A 25,843-nucleotide genomic window follows, 5' to 3' on the forward strand; every position below is an offset into this window, starting at 1 on the left:
GGACGAATACACTTGCAATGGAATGGGTAGAGCTGGTTGGGTATCAACGTATTATTTTGCGTCACTTACTTATTTCAATATTCCATATATTTCGGTCATTTTTACATGTCATCTACTGCTTAAATACGTGTAAATACTATTTTCCTTGCACTCTCGTCCACATTATGTATTTGAAAAACCGGGCAGGATGGCCGAGCGGTCTAAGGCGTTGGTCACTTCGGTGACGCGAGTTCGAATCTCGCTCCTGTCATCTTATATCGCATGACCGGAAATATCCTGGGACAGAGAATATTGATTACGCTTAAAAACTTCGTCCTGAGAAAGACGCAAATTTTAGAAAAAGTATAATTAACAAGTCTTTGTCGCATTGGGGAAAAATGTCACTTGTACCACTTGATTTTGCGGAAAATTTCGTTTATTTTTCGAAACAGAGATCTAAAGCGCTTAAACGACAGGAGATTTCGATTTACAGCTTGTTAAGAGCGATTGTCCGAATGAAACGTTCTTACAGTTATGTTCAACATATTTCTTGCTAATTGCATAATTTTTAACATTTAACCCACAAGAGTATAATTTTTGGCGTTTCATTATTGTACCCACGCAATGTGAACTTGTCAAAGTTTACTTGTCAACGGACAGACTTAGGACTTCGGATCTTAGGTTAATTAGTTAGAGTAAAAACTTTCCTGCTAATGTCAGCATAAGCCTTTTTTGGTTTACTTGAACTTTTTTGGGACGGAGACTTTATATCTTAAAAAGTAGGCAGGATGGCCGAGCGGTCTAAGGCGCTGGTTTTAGGCACCAGTCACTTTGGTGGCGCGAGTTCGAATCTCGCTCCTGTCAACTAATCATACATGTCTGAAAAGTACGTCGGACAAACGTGTTTTTTTTTCGCTTAACTATTTTGCCTGGAAAAATGCGCGACGTTTAAAAAGGATGTATCACAAGTTTCGCTTGCATGCAGGACGAGATCCCGAAAACTGCTTGACTTTGCAGGTAATTCCGCCCACAATCAGGCAAAACTCTCTAAATTGATGAAAAGTCACGGGACGAATACACTTGCAATGGAATGTGCAGAGCTGGTTGGGTATCAACGTATTATTTTGCGTCACTTACTTATTTGAATTTTTCATACATTTCGGTCATTTTTACATGTCATCTAGTGCTTAAATACTCGTAAACACTATTTTCTCTGCACGCTCGTCGACATTATGTATTTGAAAAACCGGGCAGGATGGCCGAGCGCTCTAAGGCGCTGGTTTAAGGCACCAGTCACTTCGGTGGCGCAAGTTCGAATCTCGCTCCTGTCATCTTATATCGCATGACCGGAAATGTCCTCGGACAGAGAATATTGATTACGCTTAAAAACTTCGTCCCCACAAAGACGCAAATTTTAGAAAAAGTATAATTAATAAGTTTTTGTCGCATTGGGGAAAAATGTCACTTGTACCACTTGATTTTGCGGAAAATTGCGTTTATTTTTCGAAACAGAGATCTAAAGCGTTTAAACGACGGGAGATTCGGATTTACAGCTTGTTAAGAGCGATTGTCCGAATGAAACGGTCTTACAGTCATGTTCAACATTTTTCTTGATAATTGCATAATATTTAACATTTAGCCCACAAGAGTATAATTTTCGGCGTTTCATTATTGTACCCACGCAATGTGAACTTGTCAAAGCTTACTTGTCAAGGGACAGACTTAGCACTTCGGATCTTAGGTTAGTTGGTTAGAACATAAACCTTCCTGCTAATGTCAGCATAAGCCATTTTTGGTTTACTTAAACTTTTTTGAGACGGGGATTTTATTTCTTAAAAAATAGGCATGATGGCCGAGCGGTATAAGGCGCTGGTTTTAGGCACCAGTCACTTCCGTGGGGCGAATTCGAATCTCGCTCCCGTGAACTAATCATACATGATTAAAAAGTATATCGAACAAACGTTTTTATTTCCGCTTAACTATTTTGCATAGAAAAAAGCGCGAACGTTTAAAAAGGATGTTTCACAAGTTTCGCTTGCATGCAGGACGGGATCACTAAAACTGCTTGATTGTGCAGGTAATTCCGCCCACAATCAGGCAAAACTCTCTAAATTTATGAAAAGTCACGGGACGAATACACTTGCAATGGAATGTGCAGAGCTGGTTGGGTATCAACGTATTATTTTGCGTCACATACTTATTTGAATTTTTCATACATTTCGGTCATTTTTATATGTCATCTAGTGCTTAAATACGCGTAAATACTATTTTCTTTGCACGCTCGTCGACATTATGTATTTGAAAAACCGGGCAGGATGGCCAAGCGGTCTAAGGCGCTGGTTTAAGGCACCAGTCACTTCGGTGGCGCTTGTTCGAATCTCGCTTCTGTCATCTTATATCGCATGACCGGAAATGTCCTCGGACAGAGAATATTGATTACGCTTAAAAACTTCGTCCCCAGAAAGACGCAAATTTTAGAATAATTATAATTAACAAGTCTTTGTTGCATTGGGGAAAAGTGTCACTTGTACCACTTGATTTTGCGGAAAATTTCGTTTATTTTTCGAAACAGAGATCTAAAGCGTATAAACGACAGGAGATTTGGATTTACAGCTTGTTAAGAGCGAAAGTCCGAATGAAACGTTCTTACAGTCATGTTCAACATTTTTCTTGATAATTGCATAATTTTTAACATTTAACCCACAAGAGTATAATTTTCGGCGTTTCATTATTGTACCCACGCAATGTGAACTTGTCAAAGCTTACTTGTCAAGGGACAGACTTAGGACTTCGGATCTTAGGTTAATTGGTTAGAGCAAAAATCTTCCTGCTAATGTCAGAATAAGCCATTTTTGGTTTACTTGAACTTTTTTGGGACGGGGATTTTATATCTTAAAAAAAAGGCATGATGGCCGAGCGGTCTAAGGCGCTGGTTTTAGGCACCAGTCACTTCCGTGGGGCGAATTCGAATCTCGCTCCCGTGAACTAATCATACATGATTAAAAAGTATATCGAACAAACGTTTTTATTTCCGCTTAACTATTTTGCATAGAAAAAAGCGCGAACGTTTAAAAAGGATGTTTCACAAGTTTCGCTTGCATGCAGGACGGGATCACTAAAACTGCTTGATTGTGCAGGTAATTCCGCCCACAATCAGGCAAAACTCTCTAAATTTATGAAAAGTCACGGGACGAATACACTTGCAATGGAATGTGCAGAGCTGGTTGGGTATCAACGTATTATTTTGCGTCACATACTTATTTGAATTTTTCATACATTTCGGTCATTTTTATATGTCATCTAGTGCTTAAATACGCGTAAATACTTTTTTGCTCTGCACGCTCGTCGACATTATGTGTTTGAAAAACCGGGCAGGATGGCCGAGCGGTCTAAGGCGCTGGTTTAAGGCACCAGTCACTTCGGTGGCGCGAGTTCGAATCTCGCTCCTGTCATCTTATATCGCATGACCGGAAATGTCCTCGGACAGAGAGTATTGATTACGCTTAAAAACGTCGTCCCCAGAAAGACGCAAATTTTAGAATAATTATAATTAACAAGTCTTTGTTGCATTGGGGAAAAGTGTCACTTGTACCACTTGATTTTGCGGAAAATTTCGTTTATTTTTCGAAACAGAGATCTAAAGCGTATAAACGACAGGAGATTTGGATTTACAGCTTGTTAAGAGCGAAAGTCCGAATGAAACGTTCTTACAGTCATGTTCAACATTTTTCTTGATAATTGCATAATTTTTAACATTTAACCCACAAGAGTATAATTTTCGGCGTTTCATTATTGTACCCACGCAATGTGAACTTGTCAAAGCTTACTTGTCAAGGGACAGACTTAGGACTTCGGATCTTAGGTTAATTGGTTAGAGCAAAAATCTTCCTGCTAATGTCAGAATAAGCCATTTTTGGTTTACTTGAACTTTTTTGGGACGGGGATTTTATATCTTAAAAAAAAGGCATGATGGCCGAGCGGTCTAAGGCGCTGGTTTTAGGCACCAGTCACTTCCGTGGGGCGAATTCGAATCTCGCTCCCGTGAACTAATCATACATGATTAAAAAGTATATCGAACAAACGTTTTTATTTCCGCTTAACTATTTTGCATAGAAAAAAGCGCGAACGTTTAAAAAGGATGTTTCACAAGTTTCGCTTGCATGCAGGACGGGATCACTAAAACTGCTTGATTGTGCAGGTAATTCCGCCCACAATCAGGCAAAACTCTCTAAATTTATGAAAAGTCACGGGACGAATACACTTGCAATGGAATGTGCAGAGCTGGTTGGGTATCAACGTATTATTTTGCGTCACATACTTATTTGAATTTTTCATACATTTCGGTCATTTTTATATGTCATCTAGTGCTTAAATACGCGTAAATACTTTTTTGCTCTGCACGCTCGTCGACATTATGTGTTTGAAAAACCGGGCAGGATGGCCGAGCGGTCTAAGGCGCTGGTTTAAGGCACCAGTCACTTCGGTGGCGCGAGTTCGAATCTCGCTCCTGTCATCTTATATCGCATGACCGGAAATGTCCTCGGACAGAGAGTATTGATTACGCTTAAAAACGTCGTCCCCAGAAAGACGCAAATTTTAGAAAAAGTATAATTAATAACTTTTGGTCGCATTGGGGAAAAATGTCACTTGTACCACTTGATTTTGCGGAAAATTGCGTTTATTTTTCGAAACAGAGATCTAAAGCGTTTAAACGACAGGAGATTTGGTTTTACAGCTTGTTAAGAGCGATAGTCCGAATGAAACGGTCTTACAGTCATGTTCAACATTTTTCTTGATAATTGCATAATATTTAACATTTAACCCACAAGAGTATAATTTTCAGCGTTTCGTTATTGTACCCACGCAATGTGAACTTGTCAAAGTTTACTTGTCAAGGGACAGACTTAGGACTTCGGATCTTAGGTTAATTGGTTAGAGCAAAAACCTTCCTGCTAATGTCAGAATAAGCCATTTTTGGTTTACTTGAACTTTTTTGTGACGGGGATTTTATATATTAAAAATAAGGCAGGATGGCCGAGCGGTCTAAGGCGCTGGTTTTAGGCACCAGTCACTTCGGTGGCGCGAGTTCGAATCTCGCTCCTGTCATCTAATCATACATGTCTGAAAAGTACGTCGGACAAACGTTTTTATTTCCGCTTAACTATTTTGCCTAGAAAAATGCACGAACGTTTAAAAAGGATGTATCACAAGTTTCGCTTGCATGCAGGACGGGATCGCTAAAACTGCTTAACTGTACAGGTACTTCCGCCCACAATCAGGCAAAACTTTCTAAATTGATGAAAAGTCACGGGACGAATACACTTGCAATGGAATGGGCAGAGCTGGTTGGGTATCAACGTATTAGTTTGCGTCACTTACTTATTTGAATTTTTCATACATTTCGGTCATTTTTACATATCATCTATTGCTTAAATACGCGTAAATACTATTTTCTTTGCACGCTCGTCGACATTATGTATTTGAAAAACCGGGCAGGATGGCCAAGCGGTCTAAGGCGCTGGTTTAAGGCACCAGTCACTTCGGTGGCGCTTGTTCGAATCTCGCTTCTGTCATCTTATATCGCATGACCGGAAATGTCCTCGGACAGAGAATATTGATTACGCTTAAAAACTTCGTCCCCAGAAAGACGCAAATTTTAGAATAATTATAATTAACAAGTCTTTGTTGCATTGGGGAAAAGTGTCACTTGTACCACTTGATTTTGCGGAAAATTTCGTTTATTTTTCGAAACAGAGATCTAAAGCGTATAAACGACAGGAGATTTGGATTTACAGCTTGTTAAGAGCGAAAGTCCGAATGAAACGTTCTTACAGTCATGTTCAACATTTTTCTTGATAATTGCATAATTTTTAACATTTAACCCACAAGAGTATAATTTTCGGCGTTTCATTATTGTACCCACGCAATGTGAACTTGTCAAAGCTTACTTGTCAAGGGACAGACTTAGGACTTCGGATCTTAGGTTAATTGGTTAGAGCAAAAATCTTCCTGCTAATGTCAGAATAAGCCATTTTTGGTTTACTTGAACTTTTTTGGGACGGGGATTTTATATCCTAAAAAAAAGGCATGATGGCCGAGCGGTCTAAGGCGCTGGTTTTAGGCACCAGTCACTTCGGTGGCGCGAGTTCGAATCTCGCTCCTGTCAACTAATCATACATGTCTGAAAAGTACGTCGGACAAACGTTTTTATTTCCGCTTAACTATTTTGCCTAGAAAAATGCGCAAACGTTTAAAAAGGATGTATCACAAGTTTCGCTTGCATGCAGGACGGGATCGCTAAAACTGCTGGACTGTGCAGGTAATTCCGCCCACAATCAGGCAAAACTCTCTTAATTGATGAAGAGTCACGGGACGAATACACTTGCAATGGAATGTGCAGAGCTGGTTGGGTATCAACGTATTATTTTGCGTCACTTACTTATTTGAATTTTTCATACATTTCGGTCATTTTTACATGTCATCTAGTGCTTAAATACGCATAAATACTTTTTTGCTCTGCACGCTCGTCGACATTATGTATTTGAGAAATCGGGCAGGATGGCCGAGCGGTCTAAGGCGCTGGTCACTTCGGTGGCGCGAGTTCGAATCTCGCTCCTGTCATCATATATCGCATGACCGGAAATATCCTCGGACAGAGAATATTGATTACGCTTAAAAACTTCGTCCCCAGCAAGACGCAAATTTTAGAAAAAGTATAATTAACAAGTCTTTGACGCATTGGGGAAAAATGTCACTTGTACCACTTGATTTTGCGGAAAGTTTTGATTATTTTTCGAAACAGGGATCTAAAGCGTTAAAAGACAGGAGATTTGGATTTACAGCTTTTTAACAGCGATAGTCCGAATGAAATGTTCTTACAGTCATGTTCAACATTTTTCTTGATAATTGCATAATTTTTAACATTTAACCCACAAGAGTATAATTTTCGGCGTTTCATTATTGTACCCACGCAATCTGAACTTGTCAAAGTTTACTTGTCAAGGGCAGATTTATGACTTCGGATGTTAGGTTAATTGGTTTGAGCAAAAACCTTCCTGCTAATGTCAGAATAAGCCATTTTTGGTTTACTTGAACTTTTTTGGGACGGGGATTTTATATCATAAAAAGCAGGCAGGATGGCCGAGCGGTCTAAGGCGCTGGTTTTAGGCACCAGGCACTTCGGTGGCGCGAGTTCGAATCTCGCTCATGTTAACTAATCATACATGTCTGAAATGTACGTTTGACAAACGTTTTTATCTCCGCTTAACTATTTTGCCTAGAAAAATGCGCGAACCTTTAAAAAGGATGTTTCACAATTTTCGCTTGCATGCAGGACGGGATCGCTAAAACTGCTTGACTGTGCAGGTAATTCCGCCCACAATCAGGCAAAACTCTCTAAATTGATAAAAAGTCACGGGACGAATACACTTGCAATGGAATGGACAGAGCTGGTTGGGTATCAACGTATTATTTTGCGTCACTTACTTATTTGAATTTTTCATACATTTCGATCATTTTTACATGTCATCTAGTGCTTAAATACGCGTAAATACTATTTTTTTCTGCACGCTCGTCCACTTCATGTATTTGAAAAACCAGGCAGGATGGCCGAGCGGTCTATGGCGCTGGTTTTAGGCACCAGACACTTCGGTGGCACGAGTTCGAATCTTGCTCCTGTCAACGAATCATACATGTCTGAAAAGTAGGTCGGACAAACGTTTTTATTTCCGCTTAACTATTTTGCCTAGAAAAATGCGCGAACGTTTAAAAAGGATGTATCACAAGTTTCGCTTGCATGCAGGACGGGATCGCTAAAACTGCTTGACTGTGCAGGTATTTCCGCCCACAATCAGGCAAAACTCTCTAAATTGATGAAAAGTCACGGGACGAATACACTTGCAATGGAATGGGCAGAGCTGGTTGGGTATCAACGTATTATTTTGCGTCACTTACTTATTTCAATATTCCATATATTTTGGTCATTTTTACATGTCATCTACTGCTTAAATACGTGTAAATACTATTTTCCTTGCACTGTCGTCCACATTATGTATTTGAAAAACCGGGCAGGATGGCCGAGCGGTCTAAGGCGCTGGTCACTTCGGTGACGCGAGTTCGAATCTCGCTCCTGTCATCTTATATCGCATGACCGGAAATATCCTGGGACAGAGAATATTGATTACGCTTAAAAACTTCGTCCCGAGAAAGACGCAAATTTTAGAAAAAGTATAATTAACAAGTCTTTGTCGCATTGGGGAAAAATGTCACTTGTACCACTTGATTTTGCGGAAAATTTCGTTTATTTTTCGAAACAGAGATCTAAAGCGTTTAAACGACAGGAGATTTCGATTTACAGCTTGTTAAGAGCGATTGTCCGAATGAAACGTTCTTACAGTCATGTTCAACATATTTCTTGCTAATTGCATAATTTTTAACATTTAACCCACAAGAGTATAATTTTCGGCGTTTCATTATTGTACCCACGCAATGTGAACTTGTCAAAGTTTACTTGTCAACGGACAGACTTAGGACTTCGGATCTTAGGTTAACTAGTTAGAACAAAAACCTTCCTGCTAATGTCAGCATAACCCATTTTCGGTTTACTTGAACTTTTTTGTTACGGGGGATTTTATTTCTTAAAAAATAGGCATGATGGCCGAGCGGTCTAAAGCGCTGGTTTTAGGCACCAGTCACTTCGGGGGCGCGAGCTCGAATCTCGCTCCCGTAAACTAATCATACATGTTTAAAAAGTATGTCGAACAAACGTTTTTATTTCCGCTTAACTATTTTGCCTAGAAAAAAGCGCGAACGTTTAAAAAGGATGTTTCACAAGTTTCGCTTGCATGCAGGACGGGATCACTAAAACTGCTTGACTGTGTAGGTAATTCCTCCCACAATCAGGCAAAACTACCTAAATTGATGAAAAGTCACGGGACGAATGCACTTGCAATGAAATGGGCAGTGCTGGTTGGGTATCAACGTATTATTTTGCGTCACTTACTTATTTGAATTTTTCATACATTTTGGTCATTTTTACATGTCATCTAGTGCTTAAATACGCGTAAATACTATTTTCTCTGCACGCTTGTCGACATTATGTATTTGAAAAACCGAGCAGGATGGCCGAGCGGTCTAAGGCGCTGGTCACTTCGGTGGCGCGAGTTCGAATCTCGCTCCTGTCTTCTTATATCCCATGACCTGAAATATCCTGGGACAGAGAATATTGATTACGCTTAAAAACTTCGTCTCGAGAAAGACGCAAATTTTAGAAAAAGTATAATTAACAAGTGTTTGTCGCATTGGGGAAAAATGTCACTTGTACCACTTGATTTTGCGGAAAATTTCGTTTATTTTTCGAAACAGAGATCTAAAGCGCTTAAACGACAGGAGATTTCGATTTACAGCTTGTTAAGAGCAATTGTCCGAATGAAACGTTCTTACAGTTATGTTCAACATATTTCTTGCTAATTGCATAATTTTTAACATTTAACCCACAAGAGCATAATTTTTGGCGTTTCGTTATTGTACCCACGCAATGTGAACTTGTCAAAGTTTACTTGTCAACGGACAGACTTAGGACTTCGGATCTTAGGTTAATTAGTTAGAGCAAAAACTTTCCTGCTAATGTCAGCATAAGCCTTTTTTGGTTTACTTGAACATTTTTGGGACAGGGACTTTATATCTTAAAAAGTATGCAGGATGGCCGAGCGGTCTAAGGCGCTGGTTTTAGGCACCAGTCACTTTGGTGGCGCGAGTTCGAATCTCGCTCCTGTCAACTAATCATACATGTCTGAAAAGTACGTCGGACAAACGTGTTTTTTTTTCGCTTAACTATTTTGCCTGGAAAAATGCGCGACGTTTAAAAAGGATGTATCACAAGTTTCGCTTGCATGCAGGACGAGATCCCTAAAACTGCTTGACTTTGCAGGTAATTCCGCCCACAATCAGGCAAAACTCTCTAAATTGATGAAAAGTCACGGGACGAATACACTTGCAATGGAATGTGCAGAGCTGGTTGGGTATCAACGTATTATTTTGCGTCACTTACCTATATGAATTTTTCATACATTTCGGTCATTTTTACATGTCATCTAGTGCTTAAATACTCGTAAATACTATTTTCTCTGCACGCTCGTCGACATTATGTATTTGAAAAACCGGGCAGGATGGCCGAGCGGTCTAAGGCGCTGGTTTAAGGCACCAGTCACTTCGGTGGCGCAAGTTCGAATCTCGCTCCTGTCATCTTATATCGCATGACCGGAAATGTCCTCGGACAGAGAATATTGATTACGCTTAAAAACTTCGTCCCCAGAAAGACGCAAATTTTAGAAAAAGTATAATTAATAAGTTTTTGTCGCATTGGGGAAAAATGTCACTTGTACCACTTGATTTTGCGGAAAATTGCGTTTATTTTTCGAAACAGAGATCTAAAGCGTTTAAACGACGGGAGATTCGGATTTACAGCTTGTTAAGAGCGATAGTCCGAATGAAACGGTCTTACAGTCATGTTCAACATTTTTCTTGATAATTGCATAATATTTAACATTTAGCCCACAAGAGTATAATTTTCGGCGTTTCATTATTGTACCCACGCAATGTGAACTTGTCAAAGCTTACTTGTCAAGGGACAGACTTAGCACTTCGGATCTTAGGTTAATTGGTTAGAACAAAAACCTTCCTGCTAATGTCAGCATAAGCCATTTTTGGTTTACTTGAACGTTTTTGAGACGGGGATTTTATTTTTTAAAAAATAGGCATGATGGCCGAGCGGTATAAGGCGCTGGTTTTAGGCACCAGTCACTTCCGTGGCGCGAATTCCAATCTCGCTCCCGTGAACTAATCATACATTATTAAAAAGTATATCGAACAAACGTTTTTATTTCCGCTTAACTATTTTGCATAGAAAAAAGCGCGAACGTTTAAAAAGGATGTTTCACAAGTTTCGCTTGCATGCAGGACGGGATCACTAAAACTGCTTGACTGTGCAGGTAATTCCGCCCACAATCAGGCAAAACACTCTAAATTTATGAAAAGTCACGGGACGAATACACTTGCAATGGAATGTGCAGACCTGGTTGGGTATCAACGTATTATTTTGCGTCACTTACTTATTTGAATTTTTCATACATTTCGGTCATTTTTACATGTCATCTAGTGCTTAAATACGCGTAAATACTTTTTTGCTCTGCACGCTCGTCGACATTATGTATTTAAAAAACCGGGCAGGATGGCCGAGCGGTCTAAGGCGCTGGTTTAAGGCAACAGTCACTTCGGTGGCGCGAGTTCGAATCTCGCTCCTGTCATCTTATATCGCATGACCGGAAATGTCCTCGGAGAGAGAATATTGATTACGCTTAAAAACTTCGTCCCCAGAAAGACGCAAATTTTAGAAAAAGTATAATTAATAAGTTTTTGTCGCATTGGGGAAAAAGGTCACTTGTACCACTTGATTTTGCGGAAAATTGCGTTTATTTTTCGAAACAGAGATCTAAAGCGTTTAAACGACAGGAGATTTGGATTTACAGCTTGTTAAGAGCGATAGTCCGAATGAAACGGTCTTACAGTCATGTTCAACATTTTTCTTGATAATTGCATAATATTTAACATTTAACCCACAAGAGTATAATTTTCAGCGTTTCGTTATTGTACCCACGCAATGTGAACTTGTCAAAGTTTACTTGTCAAGGGACAGACTTAGGACTTCGGATCTTAGGTTAATTGGTTAGAGCAAAAACCTTCCTGCTAATGTCAGAATGAGCCATTTTTGGTTTACTTGAACTTTTTTGTGACGGGGATTTTATATCTTAAAAATAAGGCATAATGGCCGAGCGGTATAAGGCGCTGGTTTTAGGCACCAGTCACTTCCGTGGCGCGAATTCCAATCTCGCTCCCGTGAACTAATCATACATGATTAAAAAGTATATCGAACAAACGTTTTTATTTCCGCTTAACTATTTTGCATAGAAAAAAGCGCGAACGTTTAAAAAGGATGTTTCACAAGTTTCGCTTGCATGCAGGACGGGATCACTAAAACTGCTTGACTGTGCAGGTAATTCCGCCCACAATCAGGCAAAACACTCTAAATTTATGAAAAGTCACGGGACGAATACACTTGCAATGGAATGTGCAGACCTGGTTGGGTATCAACGTATTATTTTGCGTCACTTACTTATTTGAATTTTTCATACATTTCGGTCATTTTTACATGTCACCTACTGCTTAAATGCGCGTAAATACTATTTTCCTTGCACTCTCGTCCACATTAGGTATTTGAAAAACCGGGCAGGGTGGCCAAGCGGTCTAAGGCGCTGGTCACTTCGGTGGCGCGAGTTCGAATCTCGCTCCTGTCATCTTATATCGCATGACCGGAAATATCCTGGGACAGAGAATATTGATTACGCTTAAAAACTTCGTCCCGAGAAAGACGCAAATTTTAGAAAAAGTATAAATACCAAGTCTTTGTCGCATTGGGGAAAAATGTCACTTGTACCACTCGATTTTGCGGAAAATTTTGTTTATTTTTCGAATCAGAGATCTAAAGCGTTAAAAGACAGGAGATTTGGATTTACAGCTTTTTAAGAGCGAGAGATAGGGAAATGCCGATGTTGGTGCAAATCCGTTAGCACTTTACCAATTTACGTCAAATCATGGATCATACCCGTTAAATCAACGATAGAAGAGTCCATAAAATTCGTTAGCACTTTACCATTTTACGTCAGAAGAATAGATCATATCCGTTAAATCAACGATAGAAGAATTTCTGTCTCCCCACCTCATCCCCCCCCAATCCCCGCCGTGTCCCCCCACCCCCTGGGCCCCCACCCCCCCAACCCTGCCGTGTCCCCCCATTACAGTGATAGGATTCAACTGTGTCTATAATGGCCCCTAGCGTACGTAGTAATGCTATCAATGATAATAAAACATAAATTCTCAAATAACAACACGCAAGCAGTTTTTGTTATATAATTAAAACATCTGTCAATGAAACGCTTATAACAATAGGATTTTACATACCAGAAGGTTGTTTACATAAGAAAAAGTCAAAACGAAAGTAGCCGTTGATAAGGATATTTGGTATGTAAGGAATGCATTGTTCTCTATTGTTATTCTGGTTTGATTGACATTTAATTGACGTCATTCTTTATCTAAACAAATACCATATGAAATAACCTGTTGTCATAGCCATCACAAGAGCGATCTTCTCATCTTCGTGTGTAGGAGTTTTATCAGGAGTATCTTTGTGGTAGGGCAAATTAATATGCTGATCGGTAATGTGTTTATTAGGAATAGGCACAGTAATATGTTTATCAGGAATCTTTTTATTTGATTCAGCTGTTTTTTCAATCACATTGACTTTTCGATTAATCCCAATCTTGTTGTTGTAACCTACCACCCCTGTTTTAATTTTGAGATTCATGTCACTAGGTAACATATAAATGCCTTGTCCAACCGAATAATCAACCTTACTTGAAGCGTAGTTTAACGTATCCTGATAACGTTTAATGTCCTCCTGAATATCAACTCTACGGTTAACAATGTCTTCAAGGTTGTTCATAAAAACTCTTTGAGCCATCAAAGCGCTTGAATCATTACCCAAGATAGAAGAACGGGCTGAGGCTTGCGAACTAAGAACAAGATAAGCATACGCCCTAACACTGCTCGAAATCCTTACAAGGCCTGTTTTTCTAAAGCCATTAGATTTTTCCACAATCCATCGTGTCATGGAGTCGTCTGTGAAATAACTCAAGCCCGGAGTTGGATAGTTTTTACGTCTTTTTTGATATGAGCTGAAAAAGTATTGACCTCTGTATTTCATAGGATTAGAATCAACGTCATATTCACCACATATTTTTAGAAATTCTTCGTTTGAATAAGGATTGTCATATTGATTAAAACTATCTTCAAAAGGTAGAGGTGTCTGCAAGCGCTTAATGATTCGTCTAATGTGATAATAGACTTGAAAACGATATACCGATCTGATCATAGATCTACCTTCTTTCAGGTGTTCGGAACTGACTCCACAAGCACTTGAAGCACACCAAGTGGCAAAATTGAGTTGGGTTTGCCATAATTTAAACGGTTGTTCATTCCAAATTTTCATACGTTGTTCGTTTTGATTCAGTTCGTAATTGGTAAAAATATTAGGAAAGACAGCAGGAAAAGAGCCATTTTCGGAGACAATAATGGTCTGTTTGTATAGATCCTTCCCATCCAATATCTGAAGGTCCAGTCCTCCATTTGGCTTATAGGCCGCATTTGAGTTGTATTTGAAAATGCTATCCATTCTTTTTGATTTAAATAATTCCACTCTCTAATATAAGAATGTATATCACAATAAATGACGTAAATAGTGAAAAGACAATCTATTTGTATCACCCAATCACCAACCCACATGGTACAAAAGAAGTTGCGATCATGGAGACGATTTCGGACAATGTTACATATGAAATCACAGCCCCACTAAAAGTGACCATTGGAAAAGACAAAAAGTTGCTACCGAAAGGAAAATACTTTGGCAGGGAGTTGAACGCATCTTTAGCGGGTGATGTCACATCCACACCATTAATCAAAGACCCTCGAGTAATCAAAACAAATAAGCTAACCAACATAACAGAACTACATTTCAATCTGAATGAATTGGATAATACATTAAATCTTAAAAATGGTAGATATAGCAACACCATACTCACATATAATATATCTGAGTATGGTGATGTTACACATATTGAGCCTAAAAACCCACAATATAAGAAACTAAAGAATGGTTTCCTTCAATCACTTACTTTGAAAATAACCGATCAAAATGGAGATCTGATAAAAGATAGTCTGGGAACAACAGTTGTCCTTCACATAAGAGAGACAGCAGACAATAGGTTTGAATAAAAGGTCATAGGTCTAATGAAGTATACGCTAACTGAGATAAAAGTAAAAATAAAATAAAAGTAATAACAAACATGGAATACGGAAAAAGGTTAAATCCTGAACGTTCTCTTAGAACTGCTCATGGTGTAAAAGGATCACACCAAAAAGTAATTGTGACACACAATCCAAGTGACATTGATCAAAACCAGTTGCTTTTGATTAGGTTTCCTAATTTAGGTAGCGATGATGTTATTGTTCCAGGTACTTCAAAACTAAGTTTCGACGTTGAACTCGAGTCAAAAGCCGACACGAAAAGAACATTGGTCTCTAATATTGGAAGAGCGATTGTAAAAAAGTTGGCCATCAAGTTTGAGGGTACCGAGATTTTGAGCATTGATGACTTTGATCTTTTCGGATGCTACAGAGATTTATGGCTAACCAAGTATGAAAAGAGAAATGCAATCAGACAAGGCATCATATCCAATGATGGGTGTACGAAAAACTGTATGAAATTGAGGGTAAGCGCTTCGGATAAAGACGCATCCGATGTCTCAGACAAAGCCATTGCTGATGCATACAAAAACAAGTTCACCATACAACTAGATTTTGAAATGTTAGATAGCACGATTCCATATTATCAAGCTGGATTAGGGAATAGGTTATTTTATGAGATCACATTCAATAATTATGACAGGGTTGTATTATCAACTCCAACCAAACCTTCCGGTTCTGCCACGGCACCAGCACCGGACGCTAAATACAAAATAACTAACATATCTCTCGAATATGAGATTGTGACACAACCAACCTTAGCCAGATTCATTTTAAATGAATACGAAAACATGGCTTTACTTATACGATAGGTTTTTGAGACATAGACAAATTAGAGTGGATAAGTCGGACACAACGTGGAACTGGTCATTCAATACACCTTGTAAATCTTTGAAGGGTATATTGGTTTTGTTTTGAAGACGAACAAGCCTACAAACGAGATACCGGTAAGTTCTACAATCCGAAAATTAAAAAGGTATCCGCCATAGTAGAGGGTAAGCCTAACCAACTTTTTGCTCAAGGTATGCAGCCGTTTGAACATTACAATGAAATTTGTAAGTATTTTGCCGAGGGTAAACCAAAGGATGTCAATGCCAGCGAAATCAAAAAACATCTGCAATTACATGATGTAAAAGTCTCCGATTACTTAACTAACAAATATGCTCTATGGTTAGATTTCAGAACCATAGGTGAAAACTCCCTGCATGGGACCGGTCGACGGATTGAAAATGCAAGTGAGGGAATCACCCTACAAATTGAAAAGACAGCAGAAACCGCAGGATCCTTAAACGCCTATATATATCTAATCATGAACGCTCAACTAAACATTCAAATCGGTGAAATTATGGATGTACTTTATTAAGATAGAATGGCGAAAAACACACTTTACATGAAAGAGCCCCACACAGCATTATTCGTTGGTCCTACGGGATGCGGAAAATCCAAACGTGTTGTAAAATTATTAGAGAATGAATACTTTGATCACTTCGATTTAATCGTGATTATATGCCCAACATTAAGATGGAATAAAACATATAGGGACCGAAAATGGTTTTGGAACGACAGATATGTGATTCTAATTGAGCCGGGAGGTATGTTATATGAATGGATTCGAAAGATGACGGATTTCTGTGCCGGATACAAAACCTTATTTCTGATCGACAATATCATCGCAGATGAGAAACTAGACAAAAAGAGACAGCCATTGCTAGGGTTGGCCATTAGCGGACGACATCGAAACCACACTATGTGGCTACTTACACAATCATACACCGCTATACCAAAAAATTTGTGAAGGCAAGCTAAAATGTTATATGTGTGGTATCCAAAAGACAGACAAGATCTCGCAACTATTCATGAAGAGAATGATGTCATTGAATCACGATCAGAGATACAGACGGTTAAGGAAAGGCTAAAAGATGGCAAATACACACATTTAGTCATGAGAATGGAACATCCAAGAACTTACGTGATTTGCTAGATTTGACGTTTTTTTGTTACAAGACTCTTGTAACAAAAGTATAAGAAGAATCTAACAGATCTACAGGACTCCTATAGATTTCTTGAAATCTCCTATAAGACTCCTATAAGACTACTGTACAGCAAATTACAGCAGATTTTTAGAAATGTACAAGAAGATATAAGAAAATTACAACAGATCTAACAAAATGATAGAATATATCAGTTTCATAATAGTATTACTAGTACTAGTAGTACTACTAGTAGTACTTAGTTTTTGCTTTTTTGTGTTAAAAAATACCTATCGCTATTGAAAATGGCTGAAACGGCAATTGATAACTTAATTGCTATTCCGGGTCCTCCATCCGAGGATGGTAAGAGACAAAAATTGCTGGAGTGTGTGTTAACCGGAAATAGCAAGCTATACCTGGGTAAAATGTATACGGACGATCAAATTCAAAAGCTCAAAGATGATGAGGTAAAGAAACTATTTGGTATATATGAAGCTAAACTATCAGGTCAAATGGTAAAGTCCTTGGGACAATCAATCATTCACATGTATTCCATGGGAGCTTGTACAGTCTTGGGAATAAACAATCAAGGCGCATTGAGCAATGACCTGGAAAATGACCCCTTCTTAAACTCTGCCCTTCAGAGATTCACATGTGACTTATATTATAAATTCGGCTCATTGTTAGCACCACTCAGTGTTGATCTCATTACGTGTAGGCATTACATCGCTGGAAGAAATTTAAACGCAAATAATAATATAAAAACAACAGATAATAAAGAAGTCAGAGGAACAGACTCAGACTCCTATTCAGGTGACAACGAAGAACCCTAAAAAGGTTGAAGCGGGTAAGAGGTTGGCGGAATACAACCGTAAAATGCGGGAAGAATATAAAAAAAGCGGCCATGGCACAAACACAGCCGACGCCTCAGACACAGCCGACTCAGAAAGACAATGCCGAAGAGGCAGAACCTACCATCGTCCCAAATGAAAAGCCTATGAACTACGCTATAGGGGGAATAATAGCCATCGGTTTGGTTGGTGGATTTGCTTATTTTGTGTATAAACAGAAAGACAATGTACTATTTGCTATAACTGGGCCGAAGGGTACCCCACCACAAAAATCCAAAACACCTGTGAGAATAAGTAAACTTGAAATGGAATAAAGGGATAATATAGCGATATTATAATCTCACAGTATAGAAATAACATGGACAAGAAAAGTATAATTAACGATATATATAAAGCATCAGTCGTCTGCGTTTTCGCTGTAAGCTATTCAATGCTAGGAAAAAAGGTGTAAAAAATGTCACCACCCTCAATTCAAAAGTTTGACTTGGAAGATACCGGAAAGCTAGTCGCCATCGTCGCCGCTAGTGAAATGTCAAGGGAACACTTAATTAAGCAAAAGATTATACCTGAAACTATAAATATCTAAACATGGCTTTAATTGCAATAATGTTGGGAGGGGCCTTAGCCAATGCTTTGGCTTTTACAGGCTCAAGCTATCTCTTTTTCAAGCTTATCAAAAGACAGAATTGATAAGGAAAGAAAGCGTCATGATCTAGCCATAGAACAGCTGCAAAAAGCTCAGGTTTTGTGGCAACGTAAAAGACAAGAGAGAGTAGACTTTATCAATAAGCAGATCAGACTTGAAAAGAAGGCCGAAGGAAAATTCATAGAGCTAAACGATGCAATGCGTGAATATAAAAAAGTGTTTGGAGATAGATCAATTCTTACGGATCTACCGCGGGAACCTGTATTGAGCGACTTTTATACACCTAGTAAGGATCAACATGAAAGGGAATTGGCCTTTATCGCGCTAAGTATGATCGGTGTCGGTGGTGCTGTGTGGTATTTCGAAAGATAGTACTCCTAGTACTCCTAGTACTACCGGTACTCTATGTTACATGATGCATGTAACATATAATCTATACAAGGATCTAACGCTTTGTCACGAAATAGGTGTATATCAGATCTCCGATTCCAACTATCAAAGCCCACAAATTTTGACTCAACCAACCAACCGCTTCTTTCGCTCTATTGAGTATCCACGATACTATTGATCCCATTATTTCGGGTAGGGTTGCAGCCGCCAACCCGGCCAACCTTCCCAAGAGAGATCCCAACGCATTCAACTTGTTTTTTATCCAGGACCGGAGGTCCTTTGCACCACCTTCGGTTGTACAACCCTTTTCATGATTTTGTGCGTTACCGGTGGATGACCCCCCACCCCCAGGCGTCAAAGTTTCTACGAGAAGGCCGATAACCATACCAAATGCCGTTAGTACACTGACAACAGTGATACCCTGCTCACGGAATAGTGTTCGTATCTTCTCACCCAATGTTGTATCTTTGTCAAGGAGTTTAGTAATCGTCTCCTTGATGCTTGTTATTTGACTTTTAAGTTTACCTTTGAGAATATCAATAATCTCTTGCCGACCTTTCAACTCATTTTGCAAACCTTCCAACCTTTCGCTTCATTTTGTTGTTCCTCGGTCATATTTGGTGTGTTTTTCATCTCTTCCAACTTGTTTTTTTCTCTGTCAATATGCTGTTCGAGCTGAACCTTTTTTGCAACTTCATCCTGAAGAATTCCTCTTATGTTTCTCAATGATCTATCCAATCCTAGCAATTCACGCATAGGATATTCAAATAGATCACCGGTCTGGGTTGCTTCATGGTCTACAGATTGTTTTTTGACCAATGAAATTAAATCTTCCGTACTGTTTACCACATCCCCAGATATAGCTTCTAATTCTACATCACTTGCTGTTTCTATTTTAGATGATGAGGGTAGTTCTTCTTGTATTTTGTTTAGCTTAGCTGCCTGTCGGGCTGTAATCTCACCTTTTGGTATGTCAAAACCTAAATTACGCAGCCTTCTCTTGCCTAATATATCTGATATAGTACCGGTGGCCCTTAGTCTTCCATTGTTTGTCAAAGGTTCGTTTTTACCTCTGTAGTATAATTCACCATCCTTAATTTCAAAAAGGTCTGTATGTAGCACCTCAGGTTTTGACAGGGATCCTTCAGATAATCTATCATACAACCCTTCAACTAGTTCCTGCAAAACTCTAGTATTCTGACTGAGACCTCCGAATGATGTTTCTTCCTTACCCGGTGTGTGTATTTGTACTCGCGTACGGTCCCTAGTGGGTATGAGTGGTAAAGTTTCATCGGTACCTTCATCCGGTCTCCCATGGTCTCCAAAAGGGTCAATGTCTGCCATTTTTTATTATTTAGAGGATAGTTTTTTCTTTTTAATAAGGTAATAAACTAAAATGGCCGAGTATTCGAGGGAGGAAAACACGTTTAAAACAAACACACTTAATTCCCAACTTGACGAGTTGGTAAAACTACAAAAGAAATTCCGGGACAAGGAGTATAAATACAACAAAGCACTAAACCGATTAGTGATTTCGCGCATAATCTCGGAAACCTTAGCCGTTACCAGTTCGATAGCAGCTACCGCTACCATTATTAGAAAATTTAGGAATTCTATAGGACTTTCCGGTATATGCCTATCCAGCTCCGTTTTCCGTGCCATTATCGTAGCATTGATTAAGAGATATCGAAATAAACTTAACAAAGTCATGAAATCATGTCATGTTGTAACATCTGCTATTGATGTGTTTGAAAGCACTTTATCGCGGCAACCGTCTGATAATATTAGCCGCATGGAATTTCAATGTTTGCATGGTATATGCTATGAAGCTCTTGAAAAGATAAGTAAAATAGATGGAGAGTGAAACATTCTCAAAAGAATCATGAAAGGCGGGTTTTTTTTATTATTTAGAGGATAGTATTTTTTGTAATAACCTAAAATGGTCGATCTTAAGATTTATCCAAAGTTACCCACCGCTCCCGAGTATTCGAGTGAGCAAGACAAGTGTAACACAAATACAGGTAATTCCCGACTTGATGAGTTGGTAAAATTACAAAACAAATTCCGGGACAAGGAGTATAAATACAACAAAGCACTAGACCGATTAGCGATTTCACTCTACATCTCAGAAACCTTAGCCATTTCCACCGGTATTGGTACGATAGCAACCAGCGCTACCCTTGTTGGAATTCCCATTTCTATAGGACTTTCCAGTGCATCCATAGGTGGAGCTATATCCTGTACCATTATCTCGGCATCGATTAAGAGATATCAAAAGAAACTAAACAAAGTCATGAAATTATGTGATGTTGTAACATCTGCTATTGCTGTGTTTGAAAACTCTTTCCCACGAGCATTGAATGATGATAATATTAGCCACATGGAATTTCAAACTTTGTGTGGTATATACTACGAAGCTCTGGAAAAGATGACCAAAACAGATAGAAAGATGGAGAGTGAAACACGCAATCAGTTTGAAAAAAGTTTATTGGCGAAAGTTCAAAGTCTAAAAAAGACGTTAAATCAGGAACAAAGTTAGTAATGTGTGCCTGTATACCACTCACATATTTCATGTGCTATTTGAAAAATTAATATTTGAAAGTAAGGCGGTTTATGACATTATGTGGCGCGATCGTCCCTTTTCCCCAATACTGAGTCATAGCGGCCTTACCTGCCGGCCGCCCTGCGCGATCCTCGGCACAATCGTCTTTACCAGAAACAGGTAAAGATACTTTTTATGTATCGTCCCCCTTTTTCACCAATCTTGCACATAATCAAGAGGTAATTCTGTATCTTCAGGTATTAACATCAATTCCTCTTTTACAAAAGCTCGTCTAGGTCCGTCACGAATATAGTACATTACACGGTTACCGGGTTGCGCTATTACCTCACGCAATCTATATGTGTTTTTCGACCATATTCTATCGGTTGCCCGTCTCCGCCCATCATCATGCTCTTCACCGGGTTGCAGTAAATATCTATACAAGCCATCTTTAGGTAATTCTACTTCATAAGGATAACTCTCTTGATTAACCAAAGCCACCTCTTTCATTATAATAGCATCTTTTGGTTTCATACCAATCATCTGCGTCTTTGTATCGTTTAGCCTATCAATCAGTTTATACAGATGCTTAACCCATGTAGATGATACCTTTTCCGAATCATTCAGTTCTTGGGCATCTTGTATTTTGAATAAATTTTCCGCAAGTATCTTGTTCAACGCCTCAACAAATGCTGTGTGCGTATGCTTATATTTTGTAGTCGCCCTTTTAATTTCAACCTTGTGCTTCTCCAACAATTTTGATACATCTGCTTTGAATTCTGAACCGTTATCACATTGAAAAGTTTTCGGATAAGTTAATGGTCCTGCCTTGTAGATGTCCTCAATCATAGCGGCAACCTCTTTGGCTTTCTTACTCCTCAAAGGTCGGGCTACTTTGTATCTGGAGGCAGCATCGATTCCCGACAAAATGTACTCATATTTATTACCATACAGTATGTCACCGGGCATGTACAATAAATCGAATTGATGTAAATCATTAGGGGTGGTCACTTCATAATGTGGTCTTTCAACATGTTTTGGAGCGGGTAAATGTACTTGCCAAAATGCTTGCTTTGATAGCCACTTCTTAATCTCCTTTGGCCTGATGCCGAATCCTCTTAAATTCTGAACAGCCTTTTGTCCTTTCCATAAATTTTGAGGTTGATAGTAAGTCTCTTGAAGTTTAGAGTTTGACATGTTTTATTTATGCACACCTTTATTTATCTCCTTTTTGTTATGATGTAGCACGATAAAAGTGCTTAAAAGTATTTTTACTGATTATATATAAAGATGTCCGACATAACAAGTCAAACGGATCTACATTGTGATACCACCAATGGTGGTGTATCCGACTACAAATTAATGAAACTCAAAGAGTTGAAAGAATTGGCTAAATCCCGTGGGGTGAAGTATATTTGTGGAATGAATAAAACTAAATTGATTGAGGTGATTGGGAGGAATGATATGGATCCATCCTACACCATCGACCTAGATACCAAACAAGAATGGTATGGATACTGTTCCAACTGGAGGGTAAACAACAGAGAAGCATATCTAAGATGTCAAAAACGTTATAACGAAAAGAGTTCTTCCAAAAGGTGATTGGACCTAGATTGTTACTCGCGCGCGTAACAAATGTTATGAATCTTTTTTAGTTTCACGATTATAAAACTATCTTAAAGATTCATAAATCGTATATCACAAACCGGCATGGCTACACTTTCTTACTCAGACTTTTTTTACTCAGACTTTTTTTTACATCCGACAGGGGACGGTTCCCCAATTAAGAAAAGTCGCTAGAGAACTCGGTCTGCATGGCTACTCAAGGCTCAGAAAGGCCGAGCTGATCGAATTATTGACACCCACCATCGTGTCAGCACCGGTACCCGTGCCGAGACCAAATGGATCAGCACCGATACCCATGGATCCAATCGATGAGGATAATGTTGAGCCGCATCAGCCGGCTATCCCAGATTATGACATTGATACCTTGGATGAATCGGAAAAATGTATAATTTGTTATTCACAACGAAAGGACGCGACCATTGTTCATGGGACCACTGGGCATTTTTGCTGCTGTTTATTGTGTGCATCTATATTGAAATCGGAGGGAGATAAATGCCCCATATGTCGCGCATCCATCGATCTTGTCATTAAACAATATAATTGAGAGGTCAGATTGCAAACTAAAAATTGAATCCTATCACTGTAATGTGAAGGTCGGGGCCACCTAGATTGTTTTTTGTTACTCGCGCGAGTAACAAATGTTATGAATCTTTTTTTAGTTGCACGATTATAAAAAAAACTATCTTAGAGATCCATAGATCGTATATCACAAACCGGCATGACTTCGAGAAATACAGTTGCTGAATTAAGAGATCTCGCTTGAGAACGCGGCTTACATGGCTACTCAAGGCTCAGAAAGGCTGATCTAATTGAATTATTGACACCCACTACCGTGTCAGCACCGGTACCCGTGCCGAGACCTACCAGACCAGTACCAGCGCCGAGACCAAATAGACCAATACCGATGCCTAGACCCGTACCAGCAGCGAGAACCTCGAGATCCTGTACTAGCCAACAGGACATGGATTTGTTTGAGCGGCAAGAAATGGCTAAAACTAGACCTCAAATAAAAAGTAAGTTGAATGAATGGAGGGAATGGTTACTAAATCATGTACCTAAGGCTATTAAGGATAAAACAACAAAAGCTTTCAAAACCATGAAGGATAAGATCATGGGTTTGTATAAAAAGGGCAGTGGAGAGGAGGAAGAAGTGAAAGAGGAAAACCCCTATACTCCTATTGAAGAAGCGTTTGTAGGTTCCTACAAAAGGTTCAAGATAAACCCTGACGGTGAGAAGAATGTCAATGTCTTTCTCGAAAAGGTCGAGCATGTCGTCAAGAGGTTTATGAGTGACGTGCTCGGGCAGAAGAAGTCATTGAAGACTCAGGCGACCTTGTGGGTGAAGTGGGTAAGGGAGGACACCAGCTCGTCTGATGCCCCGTGCGTACATGTCGATAAAGCATTCAATAGCTATATGGAGATGCTGCACGCCCACGATGACATTTCTGATGTTTTCGATCGGATGCGTAACAAGATAATCGAACAGATTGAGAACCCTGCGCTACCCACCAGCGGGTTCACAATCGAAAGGATCCTACATATGCATGTGGACTTTCATAAGCTAAAATTAACGAGAGGTAGCTCTTATTTGCTGCTACCTAAGAATTTCAGTGGAAAGCGATCTGTGATTAATCCTAAAAATGAAGATGATGATGAATTTTTCAGATGGGCTATTATCGCCGCGCTTAACCAAAATCTGATCAAAAGTAATCCTGAGCGTATCTCAATTCTTAAGAAGCATGATAAGTATAATTGGGATGGTCTAACTTTCCCAATGGCACAAAATAAAATAGATTTGTTTGCGAGAAGGAACCCCGATGTCGCTGAGCATGTTTTGACAAAGGATGAGGGGGAAGGTATCTACATGTGTCGCAAGTCGAAGCATCTGGATCGTAAGGAGACGGTTGTTTTGTTCTTGTTACATGAGGAGGAGAAGAGACATTACATGGCCGTTAAGAACTTGAGCGGTGTCCTGAGCAAGGCCAACTCAAAGCATGAACATAAGGAGTATTATTGCTTGAATTGTCTCTCTGGTTTTCCAAGCGAACAGAAAAGGGATGAGCACTTTGAGTATTGCAAGAATAGCGATGCTGCTAAGATTCAACTCCCTGAGGAGGATAGCACCTTAACCTTCACTGATGGTAAGTTTCAGCTCAAAGCTCCATTCATCATGTATGCCGATTTCGAAGCTTTCACAAAAGAGTTGCCCGAAGAAGAGAGAAAATGCGGATCATCCACCGAGAAAGTTGGTAAACATGTTCCCACTGGATTCTGTTGTTATAGTAAATATGCTCATGGTGAAGTGCCAGACCCTCTGAAGCTTTACCACGGTGAGGACTGTGTTCCGCGCTTTGTAGATCATGTATTTCTGAGGCGAAAAGGTTATATAACATGTTTCCTCAGAAAGCAATGGATCCACTGACGGAGGAGGAGCGTGACAGTTTCAAGAGAGCCAGGGTGTGCCACATTTGCATGGAAGAATTTGATGACAAGGATGACATCAAGGTTAGGGATCACTGCCATTTCACCGGTAAGTTTCGCGGGGCTGCCCATCGAGAATGTAATATCCGATACAAAGTGCCTAATTATATTCCGGTTGTCTTTCATAATCTGAGTGGCTACGATGCACATCTATTTATCAAAGAGCTTGCAAAGCAGCATGGGGAAGAAAATATGAGCGTTATCGCTAAAAATAAAGAGAAATATATCTCTTTCTCGACGGATGTTAAGGTTGGTGAATACATTGACAAAAATAGAGAGACTAAAGCCAAAAATATAAAATTAAGATTCATCGATTCGGTTCGTTTCATGGCTAGTAGCCTGGATAAATTGGTAAACAATCTCTCTGATGATCAGTGTAAAAATCTTCGAAAATTCTTCAATGATGATGAGCAATTCAACATAATGAGAAGAAAGGGTGTATACC

General features: G+C 39.3%; 9 non-coding genes across 9 annotated transcripts; all 9 read left to right on the top strand.

Moving 5' to 3' along the window:
- Positions 1–761: 761 nt before the first annotated feature.
- Positions 762–843, top strand: Trnal-uag (transfer RNA leucine (anticodon UAG)). The gene has a single exon. It is a non-coding gene; the product is annotated as a tRNA-Leu (tRNA).
- Positions 844–3,349: 2,506 nt separating this feature from the next.
- Positions 3,350–3,431, top strand: Trnal-aag (transfer RNA leucine (anticodon AAG)). Its single transcript has one exon. It is a non-coding gene; the product is annotated as a tRNA-Leu (tRNA).
- A 979-nt stretch (positions 3,432–4,410) lies between these two features.
- Positions 4,411–4,492, top strand: Trnal-aag (transfer RNA leucine (anticodon AAG)). Its single transcript has one exon. It is a non-coding gene; the product is annotated as a tRNA-Leu (tRNA).
- Positions 4,493–5,003: 511 nt separating this feature from the next.
- Trnal-uag (transfer RNA leucine (anticodon UAG)) lies at positions 5,004–5,085 on the top strand. Its single transcript has one exon. It is a non-coding gene; the product is annotated as a tRNA-Leu (tRNA).
- A 978-nt stretch (positions 5,086–6,063) lies between these two features.
- Positions 6,064–6,145, top strand: Trnal-uag (transfer RNA leucine (anticodon UAG)). Its single transcript has one exon. It is a non-coding gene; the product is annotated as a tRNA-Leu (tRNA).
- Positions 6,146–7,109: 964 nt separating this feature from the next.
- On the top strand, positions 7,110–7,191 carry Trnal-uag (transfer RNA leucine (anticodon UAG)). Its single transcript has one exon. It is a non-coding gene; the product is annotated as a tRNA-Leu (tRNA).
- A 2,481-nt stretch (positions 7,192–9,672) lies between these two features.
- On the top strand, positions 9,673–9,755 carry Trnal-uag (transfer RNA leucine (anticodon UAG)). Its single transcript has one exon. It is a non-coding gene; the product is annotated as a tRNA-Leu (tRNA).
- Positions 9,756–10,139: 384 nt separating this feature from the next.
- Positions 10,140–10,221, top strand: Trnal-aag (transfer RNA leucine (anticodon AAG)). Its single transcript has one exon. It is a non-coding gene; the product is annotated as a tRNA-Leu (tRNA).
- Positions 10,222–11,200: 979 nt separating this feature from the next.
- Positions 11,201–11,282, top strand: Trnal-aag (transfer RNA leucine (anticodon AAG)). The gene is given in 2 exon segments: positions 11,201–11,238; positions 11,248–11,282. It is a non-coding gene; the product is annotated as a tRNA-Leu (tRNA).
- The last annotated feature ends 14,561 nt before the right edge of the window (positions 11,283–25,843 follow it).

This window comes from Hydractinia symbiolongicarpus, chromosome 3, assembly GCF_029227915.1.
Source record: "Hydractinia symbiolongicarpus strain clone_291-10 chromosome 3, HSymV2.1, whole genome shotgun sequence".
Taxonomy (NCBI): domain Eukaryota; kingdom Metazoa; phylum Cnidaria; class Hydrozoa; order Anthoathecata; family Hydractiniidae; genus Hydractinia; species Hydractinia symbiolongicarpus.